Source organism: Pantherophis guttatus, chromosome 17 (genome assembly GCF_059756535.1).
Source record: "Pantherophis guttatus breed Tessera chromosome 17, ASM5975653v1, whole genome shotgun sequence".
Lineage (NCBI taxonomy): Eukaryota > Metazoa > Chordata > Lepidosauria > Squamata > Colubridae > Pantherophis > Pantherophis guttatus.
In genome coordinates, this window is record NC_142079.1 from 3,872,146 (window position 1) to 3,886,132 (window position 13,987).

Genomic DNA, 13,987 nt, shown 5'->3' on the forward strand with positions numbered 1-13,987 from the left:
TTTATAAGGCCTTGGTAATAAGGCCACACTTGGAATACGGCATCCAGTTTTGGCCACCACGATGTAAAAAAGATGTTGGGACTTTAGAAAGAGTGCAGAGAAGAGCAAGAAAGAGGATTAGGGGACCAGAGGCTAAAACATACGATGAACGGTTGCAGGAACTAGTCCTGACTTTTAAAAAAATGTTATTAGATTAAGGAGAGGTGAAGAAATATATTATAAGTAGAATAAATAAGTGAAATTTTTTCACTTCGAAAAAATGCTTAAGGAAACATAATCTTTTTGTTTATATGTTGTATAAATGTTTGTTGTGTATATGTTATGTTATGTTTTTTTTAATATTTATACTCAAATAAAAATTTATTTTAAAATAAAAAGATGATTAGGGGACTGGAGGTTAAAACATATGAAGAACGGTTGCTGGAATTGGGAATGTCTAGTTTGATGAAAAGAAGGACGAGGGGAGACATGATAGCAGTCTTCCAATATCTCAGGGGCTGCCACAAAGAAGAAGGAATCAAACTATTCTCCAAAGCACCCGAAGGCAGGACAAGAAGCAACGGGTGGAAACTCATCAAGGAGAGAAGCAACTTGGAACTAAGGAGGAATTTCCTGACAGTGAGAACAATTAACCAGTGGAACTCCTTGCCTCCAGAAGTTGTGAATGCTCCAACACTGGAAGTTTTTAAGAAGAGATTGGACAACCATTGGTCTGAAGTGGTGTAGGGTTTCCTGCCTAAGCAGGGGGTTGGACTAGAAGACCTCCAAGGTCCCTTCCAACTCTCTTATTCTATTCTATATAAAGGACTACACATTTAATACAGCAAGAAGGATTTGCGTGTTCCCCTTCCCCGCCCGTTGTGGTTACCTGGCCCAAGGTAAGATTAAAAGAGCAAAGCACCAGGCGGCCGAAAACAGCCTCCAACTAAGCGGATTCCAGGGCCATTAAGTCCATCTCCTTCCTACACAATCTCCTTCTAATTATGTTTTCAGAAGCCGGAGGCATAAAATGGGAAGGCAAAAAAAAAAAAAAAAAAAAGGAAGTACAAGGAGAATTCGACTTACAACCGTTCGCTTAGTGACCATGCGAAGTTACAAAAGCACTGAAAAAATTGACTTATGGCTTATATTTTGCACGCTTCATGTAACAAAGATGCAACAGCTTCAACAAGCTATGTTTTAACTATATCCTGGCTTAGTGTCACGAAAGTGGCACTTGGCCACTGGCGTGTTATTTATGACGGTTGGAGAGTCTGCTGGCTGCTGACAAGCAAAGTCAGCGGGGGGGGGGGGGGAGCCAGAGTCCACTGAACAGCTGCAGTGATTCGCTTAACAACCGTGGCCAAAAAGGTCATGGTAAAATGGGACATAGCTCACAATAACTGTATTTGCTTAGCGGTGAAAATTTGGGGCTCTGTTTTAGCTGTAAGTCAGATTTAACAGATTAATAGAGTTGGAAGGGACCTTGTAGGTCATCTAGTCCAACCCCCCTCAAACAGGAGACCCTACACCGTTTCTGACCAGTCATTCTCGCCAGCCATTGCCAGCTCAGGAATTCTGGGGGGTTGAAGTCCACAAATCATAAAGGAGCCATCATTCTACAAGTCTCTTCTAAATAAACTAAGGTTAAAAAAAGAAAAGGTAATATAGATTTTATTCCACTAATCATTGCCGGCTCTAGGGGGCGCTGCTCATCTCCATTTCAAGCCCGTGGAGCCCATGCTGTCCAAAGAAATTTCCACGGTCCTGACAACAGGGAGCGCTGTGACTTTCCCACCAAAGTGGTACCTATTTATCTACTCGCATTTAACCGAAACAGAATAACAGAGTTAGAAGGGACCTCATAAGTCATCTAGTCCAACCCCCTGCCCAAGCAGGCGATCCTACATCATTTCTGACAAATGGCAGTCCAGTCTCTTTTTGAAAGCTTCCAGTGATGGAGCACGCTTTCGAAATGCTAGGTGGGCAGGAGCTGAGGCGAGGACGGGCGCTCACCCCATCCTGTGGTGCTCGGGTCTCGAACCTTTCCAGCCAACAAGCCCAGATTCTTGCACCGAGCATCATATTAAACGCACCTAATCTTGAGTGTGAAACTAGAATTGGCCTACGTGCCTGCACCTGTTCACACATACCAGAATACCGTAGCAGGTACACAGGTGAGCTAATTTGATTTTCTTAGGCTCAAGATCGCCCCCGCCCAGGTTTTATAAAACCACCACGCCAAGATGTAACCAACCTGCAACCTTCCAACACTCTTAATTAGGGTTACCAGGACACTGCCAAGGAACCTATGGGGCAGAGGTTTTGAAACCCCCCACCCCCCAAGTCAAGCAAAGTCACACACAGACAACTCTCTTGCAGCAAGGTTGCCTTCAAACAGAACCAGCCCGGCTCCCCGAATACTGCCAAAAAAGGAGATGTAAATCTGAAAGCCAAGAATGCTGCCAAACCAGACCGAAATAAAGTACGGGGCAGCCAGGGGTATGCATTCCATAGATTTTCTGCATTCGGTCCATTCTGATCAAGGGTGCGGCCGGGATTTTAGGATGTAGTTTTGCAGTTCAGGGGCTCGGAAAGGCCGTTCTTGGAAATGCTACAGTTAACAAACCGAAACTGATACTCGAGCGGTAAACCAGAGAGTTTTATCCGGCTCAAACCTTGCCCGGTTGGGAGCCGGTTTTGAAGTTTAGCGCTTTCAAAACACTGATTTGGGGTTGTTGTTTTTTTGCCCAGCTGGTGGAATCATCACCCTTCCTGGGAATTCCAGCTGATGGAAAACAGACACCAAGGTCTGAGTCATCTCCTCACCCCACCCAAAACCTCAAAGCCATCTGAAGTCAAAATGGAGAAGTTATACAGGATGCTTAAAGGAGCGGAGTGAGGTTTCAGCTCTTTAAAAAAAACGGCGACCTTGTTGTTGGACTGCCACGTCCCTGGCCAGAGTGGCCCAAAGTGGGGGTTTCTGGGGGAGATAGTTCACCAACATGAAGGTGAAGGTAAAGGTTCCCCTTGCACATCTGTGCTAGTCGTTCCTGACTCTAGGGGGCGGTGCTCGTCTCCGTTTCAAAGCCGAAGAGCCAGCGCTGCCCAAAGACGTCTCCGTGGTCATGCCATCGCTACCGGATCGGGTGATCCGGTCCGAACCGGGAGCATTTCACCCCTGTTCTGGGGTTCTGGTGAAGGGAGCTGGGGGAATATTTAACATTTATTTAATGTATTTAATTCATTTAATTTATTTAATTCATTTTATTCGATTTTATATTTTGTGTATGTATGTGTTTTATTTCATGGCTGTTCACCGCCCCGAGTCCTTCGGGAGTAGGGCGGTATAGAAATTCAATAAAATAAATAAATAAATAAAATAAAATAAAATATTAATAGACTCACTAAACCACCGTTACGTGTGTGAGTGGGACAGCACAATACGTGGCGAATACATAATAAATAAGTTTGATGGTAAATTTGCTTACAGGAAGGAGGCGGGGGTGCAGGGGGGTGGAGATAAAGTTATTTTCGCGAGGAAACCCCGGCCAAATTGCCGTTAATGCAACGAAACCCTAGCTTAGAAAGAAAGAAAGAAAGAAAGAAAGAAAGAAAGAAAGAAAGAAAGAGGAAAAAAATCAATTGATACCCCTGGAGAGAAGCAAGACAAAAGAGATTCTGGGACTTGGAGAGCCCCCAAGAAGCAACTTCTTGGCTGATGGCTCTTGGCCGGCTCGCATTTCACGCTTGCCCCAGTGCCAAGCGAGGTCGAGATTTTGCAGGGGTTGTTTAAGGGGAGAAGGGATCTCCCGGTCGCTACACGGCCTCGACTTGAGAAAGAGGAAACGGGGTGGAGGGAAGTTAATTGAACGAATTCGCGAATTTGCTCAGGGAAGTTTGGGTTCAATGCCCATTGCCTTGCCATCCGGGCACCGATTGAGCCTCCCAAGAGTTGTTTTTTAGCCAAATGTGCCCAATCCTATTGGGGAATTATCCAGATTATCAAAACATTTCTTTTCCAGCAGGCCGGGCCTGACCTAACCTCTCTTTTAAACTTTTTAAACTTTTAAAATTCTTCAATTTTAAATTTGTTTTATGAATTTGGGGTGTTTTAAATTTCGTTTTCCGGGCCAATTATTTAATTGTATTTTAATGCTTTTTTTAACATTTGTATTATATGTATTTTATCTGGCTGTTCACCGCCCTGAGTCCTTCGGGAGTAGGGCGGTATAGAAATTCAATAAATAAATAAATAAGATGTTGCCAAAATGCAGGTAATAATCCGGTTATTAAAACACCGGTGGTGCTAGAAAATATTTTGCATTGGCCTCCCAATGATTAACCTCAATAGGACTATCAGGGAAGACGCGTTCTCTTGTTATAGTTTGATCAACTATTCATTGATTTTTATTTTTTTTAAAAAAAACTTGCTTTCTATTGGCATAATTACTAAATGAATCTCTTCTCGGGGGGTCACGCAAGGCTGAGCAAAACAGCCAGGCTAAGCCACAGATAAACCAAGATCTTTCTCACTTGCCTCACTTCCCACATTATTAGTTCTTGACTGACAGCCATTCATTTAGAGACCGTTCGAAGTTACGACTGCACTGAAAAAAGGGACTCGGGACCGTTTTTCCACACTTACGACCGTCGCAGTATTCCCACGGACCCGCGAGCAAAATTCAGACGCTTGGCACTGACTCGTATTTATGACGATGGTGTTGTCCCTTTGGCGACCTTCTAACAAGCCAAGTCCACAGGGAAGCCGGATTCGCTTAACAACCGGGTCACTAATTTAAGAACTGCAGTGATTCACTTAACAGGAGCGGTGCGGTGGCCTAGAGGGGGTGCTCTCGCCTCACAATTGGGAGGCTGTGAGTTCGATCCTAGGTAGAGGCAGATATTTCTCTCTCTGGGCACACTGAGGATATATCTGCTGAACAAAACTCCGCATTGGTGACAGGAAAGGCATCCGGCCATTAAAACACTCTGCTAGCTCCGTTCTACCGTTCTGCTTGCCCTGACTCTACCCCGCAAGGGTTTACGGGGTTGTTAAAGGAAGATGATTATGATACTTAACAAATGTGGTGAGAAGTGTCGTAAAATGGAGCAAAACTCACTCAACGCATTCCTCACTTAACAACATAAATCTTTGTGGTCAGAAGTTGAGAACTGCCTGCACTTCAAAGGATTTGGCCTTTCGTTGTGCACTTGCTGATTTCATTATTCCAATAGACTCCCAGGTCCTTCCAACTCTATCATTCTATGTTTTTAATATTAAAAGAGCACCAAGGCCACAATTGTAGGATTTAAGGATGCGCACAATCCCAGACATTAAGGCCTAATCTAAAATGTTAATGGTTTTTTGCCCGCCGGTAATTATGAACTGGCTCGGGTACAAAAATGTCAGCACTCAAGCTTGATACACTAATCTCTGTTCTGCCTCTTGCGATCTGCTGGACTAGCCGCATAGCAAATTCTTTATTTTATTTTATTTATTTTTTAAAAAAAGAGAGGAAATAAGACACCAAGTCACATGGCTTATTTCTCTTTGGATTTAAAAAAAAATGTTCAGAGTTGAAAAAGCAGAAAAGCGTTCCTCCTTCGTTCCTGTTTTTAAAATCAAAGGTTATATCTTCCTGCCGCTGAGTCGTAATTCCGTGAACTCTTTAAACGTTATTTCGGAGAGGCAGATTTAAGTTTTTAAGCCTCTGTTTGCCGGCCCGCCCGCCCACGTATACACCCAGAAGCTCAACCGTCATAATAATCCTTTAAAAGGTTTTTCCCTAGCTGCTAATACGGGAGACAGGAAGAGAGGCTGCTGATAGAGCTCATTTTTTAAAAAATATATATATTTACATGGCAAACTATGCGAGCGCTGACAAAGCGTGTGGGAAGGACGGATCCAAAGGTAATAATTAAAATGACAGGTGTCCAGTAAGGTGAATTCTCCCCTGCTCCGTCTGCCCCCAGGCCGAGTAACCAGGGCCTGCATCTATTATAAACAACCATTCATGAGTAATTACTTGACCTGAAAACTTTGCGAGAAAACAGATGTCTCTTAGGGCAGAGTTTTGCTTCCTTATTCTCAGTTCTGTTTATAGTAAGAATTTGGTATAAACTCCTACCAGTTTTGCTAGAAGTGAGGGCTTAGAAAAGAGTTCGAGAGGAGACATGGATGGCTGCCCTGTTTCCCCCCTCCAAAAATAAGACATCCCCCTGATAATAAGCCCAATCGGGCTTTTGAGCGTATAGCAATAAGGCCAAGCGCTTATTTCAGGGTTCAGAACAATATAAGACAGGGTCTTATTTTCGGGGAAACACGTTAGCTGCAAATAGTATCAGAATCCCAGGGATGGAAGGGACTTCGGAGGTCTTCTAGTCCAACCCCTTGATTAAGCAGATCCCTATATCGTTCTGGACAATTGGCTGTCCAATCTCTTCTTGAAAACATCCAATGATGGAGCATCCACAACTTCTGGAGGGAACTCGTTCCACTGATTAATTAATTAATTAATTAATTAATTAATTAATTAATTAATTAATTAATTAATTTATAATCAAATTTCTATACCGCCCTACTCCCGAAGGACTCAGGGCGGTGAACAGCCAAGATAAAATACAAATAATACAAATATTTAAAAAATCCCTTAAAATTATTAAATATTTTGGCCGAAACACAGATTAAAACACCCAATTTATAAAGCCACAAATTAAAAAATTTAAAAGAGGGGAGTTAGGCCAGGCCCCACTGTTAAGAAATTTCTCCTTAGTTCTAGGTTGCTTCTCTCCTTGATTGAACAAATTGATGACCGGATCAAAGCTCTGTTCTGAAAAAGATGTCATTTGTATGTTTGGAAAAAATAAACAATAAAAAAACTTTTTGCAAAAAAATAAAATAAAATCCATCCACCCCCAGCAAGACCAAACCACGCACGCATCGGCGAGGCTGCCCATCTCTCTTTCTCTTCCTTAATCCTGTCTCATGTCCGAGCATTGAAAAGCGTCGCCCAAACTCCAGGCTCTCCTCCAAGCAGGATGTATTTGGCTTTGCCACAATGGCCTCTGCTCGTCCCTATAATCTCTTGTTTTGCTTGCCCTTCTGAGCCCTTTTGTGACTGTCTTTCCTGAAAACAAAACACACGTCGGGAGCCAGACAATGATTTCAAATGGGGATGTCCAGGAATGGGATCCCTTCCGGTTTAAGGATGGGAAGCGGCAGCTGTAAACTTTGGGCCTGCCCCCCCCCCACCTCTGTCTTCTTCAGCAGACAGGAAAGGGATAAATTCTGCGTGGTGCACAGGAATGCAAATGCATCCAATTAAGGTCAGGGAGGATATATTGAATTTCTCTCGGGGCGCAAGAGAGGCATTGCTGAGCCATTCAGCAACACACGAGGCATTTATTTATTTATTTATTATTATTTTAATTTGATTTATATGCCGCCCTTCTCCGGAGACTCAGGGCGGCTTACAATGTGCTCAGCAATAGCCTTCATCCTTTTTGTATATTTATACAAAGTCAGCTTATTGCCCCCACAAACTGGGTCCTCATTTCACCTACCTTTGAAAGGATGGAAGGCTGAGTCAACCTTGAGCCTTGGCGAGATTCGAACCCTGCAGTAATTGCAGGCAGCTGGTCTTAATAACCAGCTTAATAACAGGGTGCCTTAAACCACTGTACTACCAAGGCTCTTTTATTTATTTATTTATTTATTTTTATTGGTTCAATTTATATGCCGCCCTTCTCCGGAGACTCAGGGCGGCTTACAGTGCGTTAAGCAATACCCTTCATACTTTTGTATATACCTGCTTAGTAGGGCTTTTGCCCCCCCCAAGTGGTGTTCTTTTTTTATACAAAGTCAGCTTATTGCCCCCACAAACTGGGTCCTCAATTTACCTACCTCGGAAGGATGGAAGGCTGAGTCAACCCTGAGCCTGGTGAGATTTGAACTCGCAGTAATTGCAGGCAGCTGGTGCTACTTAACAGCGCTTTAGTCTGCTGTGCCACCAAGGCTCCTTTGAGCTTCGCACTTGACAACGAAAAATAATTAGCCGTTAAAAGGGGGGGGGGGAAAAAACACCGTTGGGATGCAGCTTTCCAAATTTCATCCCGTTGGCCCAAAAGATGTTTTTTTTCAAGAGGCAACTGGATATTTCTCTCTCTGGGCACACTTGAGAATATATCTGCTGGAAAAAAAAAAACTCCGCACTGGCGACAGGGAAGGGCATCCGGCCAGTAAAACAGTCAGCTCCATTCAGTTGCCCAGAATCCACCCCGGAAAGGGATTATGGGGTTGTTAAAAGAGGATGCTGATGCTGAGATGGCTGTGTGAAAAAATGATTATGAGTCACTTTTTTTGGGTGTTGTTGTAACTTCGATAGCGGTCACTAAACGAAAGATCGGAAGTTGTAAATACTGCCTGTATTTGGTGGGGGAAGAGACTGGATGCTCCCTAACCTGGTTATGGACTTGGTTAGAGAAAACAGCCACAACCTGGTTTAGCTTTTAAGCCTGAGCTCTAATTGCAGCTGAGCTGTTGCCTTGTCAGCATTCAAACAGGAGAAGGAAACGCTTATGATTAATCTGTGTTTTGTTTGTTTGTTTCCAGGGTATTTAACTGAAGGGAGCCCTACAGGAAAGCCTGAATTTGTCTCGCTAGCAGGTGAGATGGAAAGAATGAATAAAGAAATCCGGAAGACGGATTTGGAAACACACCACCTTTAATCAAACTCATGATAATACTAGCGGCTCTTGAAAGCCGGTAACCTGGGCGGGTTGCACAACCAGCTTCCAAAAAACACGTCAGGAGGGAGAGGAGAAGCCAAGGTTAAAGTGGGAAACGGGGTAATTTTACCCAAATGGCACCTTTCACGCCTGCTTTTGAAAAACCATCTTCTCCAACCAGGAAGAAGCACTTTATAGTCCTTGACTTACAATGGAGTCCAAAGTTTCTGTTGCTAAGTGAAACATTTACCGCTTAGGTGGCATTTTAGTCAATGTTCCCCTTACTCTGGTTTTAAGTCTACTTTTAAAGATTTGTATAACTGTTTTTTTTAACTTCCTTCCTTATTTTCTTCTTAAGCCCCAGATCTTCCTTCCTTCTCTTTTTCCTTTTTCCATCTCCTTCCTTCCCTTTCCCTTCCTTCTTCCCTCCTTTCCTTTCCTTTTTCCTTCCTTCCTTCCTCCCTCATTTCCCTTCCTTCCTTCCTTCCCTTCTTAAATTCCAGACCTTCCTTCCTTCTCTTTTTCCCTTTCCCTTCTTCTTCCTTTCTCCCTCCCTTTCCCTTCCTTCCTTCTTTTTCCCTTTTCCTTTCTCATCTTCTTCCTTCCTTCCTCCCCTTCCTTTCCTTCTTAAACTCCAACCTTCCTTCCTTCTCTTTTTCCCTTTCCCTTTCTTCTTCCTTTCTCCCTCCCTCTTTCCCTTCCTTCCTTCTTTCTTTCCCTTCCTCTTTCCTCCTTAAACTCTAGTCCGTCATTCCTTCCTTCTCTTTTTCGCTTTCCCTTCCCCATCTTCTTCCTTCCTTCCTTCCTTCCTTCCTTCCTCTTAAAATCAAGGCCAGAATTAATGCTGCTAAGTGAGACAATTGTTAAATGACTTGCCCCATTTTACAACTCTTCTTGCCACAGTTGTTAAGTAAATCTGGCTTCTCCTAGACTTTGCTTGCCAGAAGTTCGCAGAAGCGGATCGTATGACCGCAGGACGCTGCTACCGTCATGGCGATAGCAATCGCGCTTAAGACTTATATACCGCTTCATAGTGCTTTTACAGCCCTCTCTAAGTGGTTTACAGAGTCAGCCTCTTCCCTCCGACAATCTGGGTCCTCATTTTACCCACCTCGGAAGGATGGAAGGCTGAGTCAACCTCGAGCCTGGTGGGATTTGAACTGCCGAACTGCAGCTAGCAGTCAGCTGAAGTAGCCTGCAGTAAGGTAAAGGTAAAGGTTCCCCTTGCACATATGTGCTAGTCGTTCCTGGCTGTAGAGGGCGGTGCTCATCTCCGTTTCAAAGCCGAAGAGCCAGCGCTGTCCGAAGGCGTCTCCGTGGTCCTGTGGCCGGCATGACTCAACGCCAAAGGCGCACGGAACGCTGTTGCCTTCCCACCAAAGGTGGTCCCTATTTTTCTACTTGCATTTTTTACCTGCTTTCGAACTGCTAGGTTGGCAGAAGCTGGGACAAGTCACGGGAGCTCACCCTGTTACGCGGCACCAGGGATTCGAACCGCTGAACTGCCGACCTTTCGATCGACAAGCTCAGCGTCTTCGCCACTGAGCCACCACGTCCCTTATGCGCAGTGAGCTTAAGTAGCCTGCAGTACTGCACTCTAACCACTCTATAAATATGAGTCATAAATATGAGTCAGCTGCCAAATGTTTTCATTTTGATCAAGGGACCCTGGGAATGCTGGAAGGGTTGTAAGAAAATCAGTCCTAAATCACTTTTCAGTCTCGTTGACTTCAAATGGTCACTAAATGAACGGGATGTAAGTGAAGGACTAGTTCTGACTTCTGACTGCTTCATACAATCCATGCCATTGTTTTCTTCTCTTCCCCTTTTTTTTTTTTTTTACTTTCTGCCATCTAGACAAAACCTTGCCCTGTCCTGAAAATGCCTCCTGGTTACCTTTGATTTGCATTCATTTTCTACACCTGAGAAATGGCTATTTTCCCATCACAACCTGCTCCTCTTCCTGAAAATCAGCCAGGGTGGATAAAAATTGATGATTGTTTTTAAAAAATTTTTAAAAAAATTGATTTTTAAAATTTAAATCGGAGTGGGGTTTGCTCTCTGTTCATATACAATTAGTTTGCCCTGCCAATTATTGTATATAAAGAGAGCAAATCCCACTGCCTTTTAGCACTGATGATGTAAGCTAGTTGGGTAGTGAAACGTTTGCAAACAAACAACCAAGCTGAGAGAGCAAACACCAACGAGCCCACAGATCTCCTCTTGCTCTTCCTCCTCTCTATAAACCCCACTTCCTTCTAACACTGATGATGCTACCCAGGGTGGATAAAAATCGATGATTAAAAAAAAAAATTGCATTTTTTAAAAATTTAAATCGGATTTTTTCAATTTAAATCCGATTTTTTTAAAATCGAATTTGTTTCAATAAAATGCTTTTGGAGTAACGATCTATCTAAAGCGAGTTTTCTCTTTAAGATACATTCATAGTTTAGTTTATACAGCATGAAATGGAGCTGAGTTGCGTAGCGTGAGGCTGTATATTCTGCAATATTGGGACTCTCGGTGAGTCAACAGAGGAGGAGGAGCCGCTGCGGGACAGAGATGACAGGTGCTTTTTAAAAACCATGATTTAAATCGAGTTGATTTAAATCAAGCCGTTTTTTTTTTTAAACTAGAGATTTAAATCATCACTTAAATTGACTCGATTTAAATTTTAAAAATCAAATCCACCCTGAAAGCAGCATTAACAAAACACACTGCCTGGTGGCTCAGCGGCTAAGACGCTGAGCTTGTTGATCAGAAAGGTCGGCTGTTCGGCGGTTCGAATCCCTAGTACAGGTCTCCTGCGTGAGCAGGGGGTACGACTAGATGACCTCCAAGGTCCCTTCCAACTCTGTTACTGTTAACAGCTGGAACCCTTGATTTCCCTTTCATAACAGCAGCCATCCAGATATTGGATAACAGCAGACAGGGAACCCGAAAAATAAAATAAAAATCACCTTGTTCTGTTATTAAGAAGGAAAGCATTCCTAAACCAGCCGAATTCCTTAATTCTCCTTTCCAACAACAAGCCCTGAAGGATTTACACCTCCATATGCTCCAGCCTAGCAAACCAGAGAGTTGATTTAAAAGAGAGGAAGGGCTGGAAAAAGAAAGTTGAATGCAGCACTGTTTTTTTGCACAATCACACACAAGGGCTCCACAGAACAGGTAGACCTAGTTCCTCGCGTGATTAATCTTAAAAAAAAAAAAAAAACTAACCTACATATGCCAGTGGAATATTAATCATTTCCCATGCCTGCCTCTCCAGGAATTGGTCCTTCCTGCCAAAAAAAAACTATAGCAAGGTTTACTCAAGAGTAAGCCCAGTTGCTTTTGAACGGAAAGGCTGGAAAAGAAACACAAAACAAGTAAGGCCCACTTTTTTCCATATCATTTTTTCCATATTTTTCCATAAGCCCAGCTCCATATGCTTGGAAACCACAGCTTGCAAAGATGAAAAAAAAAAAAAAACAATTAGATAATTAGAACTGCAGAAAAAACCAACTGCTACCAACCTGCCTTCCATGGAAGACCTGCATACTGCACGAGTCAAAAAGAGGGCTGGGAAAATGTCTACAGACCCCTCGCATCCTGGACATAAACTGTTTCAACTTCTACCCTCCAAACGACGCTATAGAGCACTGCACACCAGAACAACTAGACACAAGGACAGTTTTTTCACCAACGTCATCACTCTGCTAAACAAATAATTCCCGCAACACTATCAAACTATTCACTAAGTCTGCACTACTATTAATCTTCTCACTGTTGCTATCACCCATCTCCTCCCGCTTATGACTGTATGACTGTAACTTGTGGCTTACGATTTATATTGCTTCCTAAGTATGATTTGATTGCTTATTTGTACCCCATGAGTATCATTAAGCGGTGCACCTTATGATTCTTGATGAACGTATCTTTTCTTTTATGTACACTGAGAGCATTTGCACCAAAGACAAATTCCTTGTGTGTCCAATCACACTTGGCCAATAAATAATTCTATTCTATTCTATTCTATTCTACTCTACACTACTCTACTCCACTCTACTCTACTCTATTCTATCCCTAATTCTATTCTATTCTAATTCTAATTCTAATTCTATTTCTATTCTATTCTATTCCTTATTTTTTACTACTCTATTCTATCCCTATTTTTATTTCTATTCTATTCTATTCTATTCTATTCTATTCTATTCTATTCTATTCTATTCTCCTTCTTTCCTTATTCCATTCTTTTCATTTTCTATATTCTATTCTATTCTATTCATTTTTCTATATTCTATTCTATTCTCCTTCTTTCCTTATTCCATTCTTTTCATTTTCTATATTCTATTCTCCTTCTTTCCTTATTCCATTCTTTTCATTTTCTATATTCTATTCTATTCATTTTTCTATATTCTATTCTATTCTATTCTATTCTATTCTATTCTATTCTATTCTATTCTCCTTCTTTCCTTATTCCATTCCATTCCATTCTTTTCATTTTCTATATTCTATTCTATTCTATTCATTTTTCTATATTCTATTCTATTCTATTCTATTCTATTCTATTCTATTCTATTCTATTCTATTCTATTCTATTCTCCTTCTTTCCTTATTCCATTCCATTCTTTTCATTTTCTATATTCTATTCCATTCCATTCCATTTCTATTCTATTCCATTCTAATTCTCTTCTCTTCTCATTTCTTCTTCTCTTTTCCCTTCTCTCTTCTCTTCTCTATTAAATTCTAATTCTATTAAATTCTAATTCTAATTCTAATTCTAATTCTAATTCTATTCTCTATTCCTATCACTATTCCTATTCTATTCTATTCTTCCCAAAACCAAAAATTTACTCAAAATGTTTTGAGTGAGTTTCATAAATCAGTAAGCGGTTAAAACTCAACCTCTTGCTCTGTCTCATAATCCCCCCCACACACAAATAAAGCACACACAATGTTTAATTTGTGTGCACGCACACACAATCTTGCTAAGCAATACACTCATTTTCTCCCCTCCCCATAAAAGACACAGTTTGAGACCACACTAAAAATTTCTTTCTTGGCGATCTTTTGAAAACTTACTTTGTTTTTTTTTCCAGTGTTTTATTTGCCGAGATTGATTTTTTTTTCCTTTTCTATTTTTCAGTTCTTTAATTTAAAAAGAAAAAAAAAACTCAGTTTGTTTTTACGTCCCGCATTTCACATTAGTGGAGTTAGAAATAAAATATACAAACCTTGGCTAACTTTGGAAAGGCTAAAAGGCAGGTTTTAATAGTCCCGCCGAGACGGCCTT

General features: G+C 41.8%; 1 protein-coding gene across 2 annotated transcripts in view; it reads right to left on the minus strand.

Annotated features, from left to right (window-relative positions):
• Positions 1–13,987, minus strand: part of TBC1D10A (TBC1 domain family member 10A) — a 29,712-nt gene that overhangs the window by 12,760 nt on the left and 2,965 nt on the right. The window lies entirely within an intron of this gene.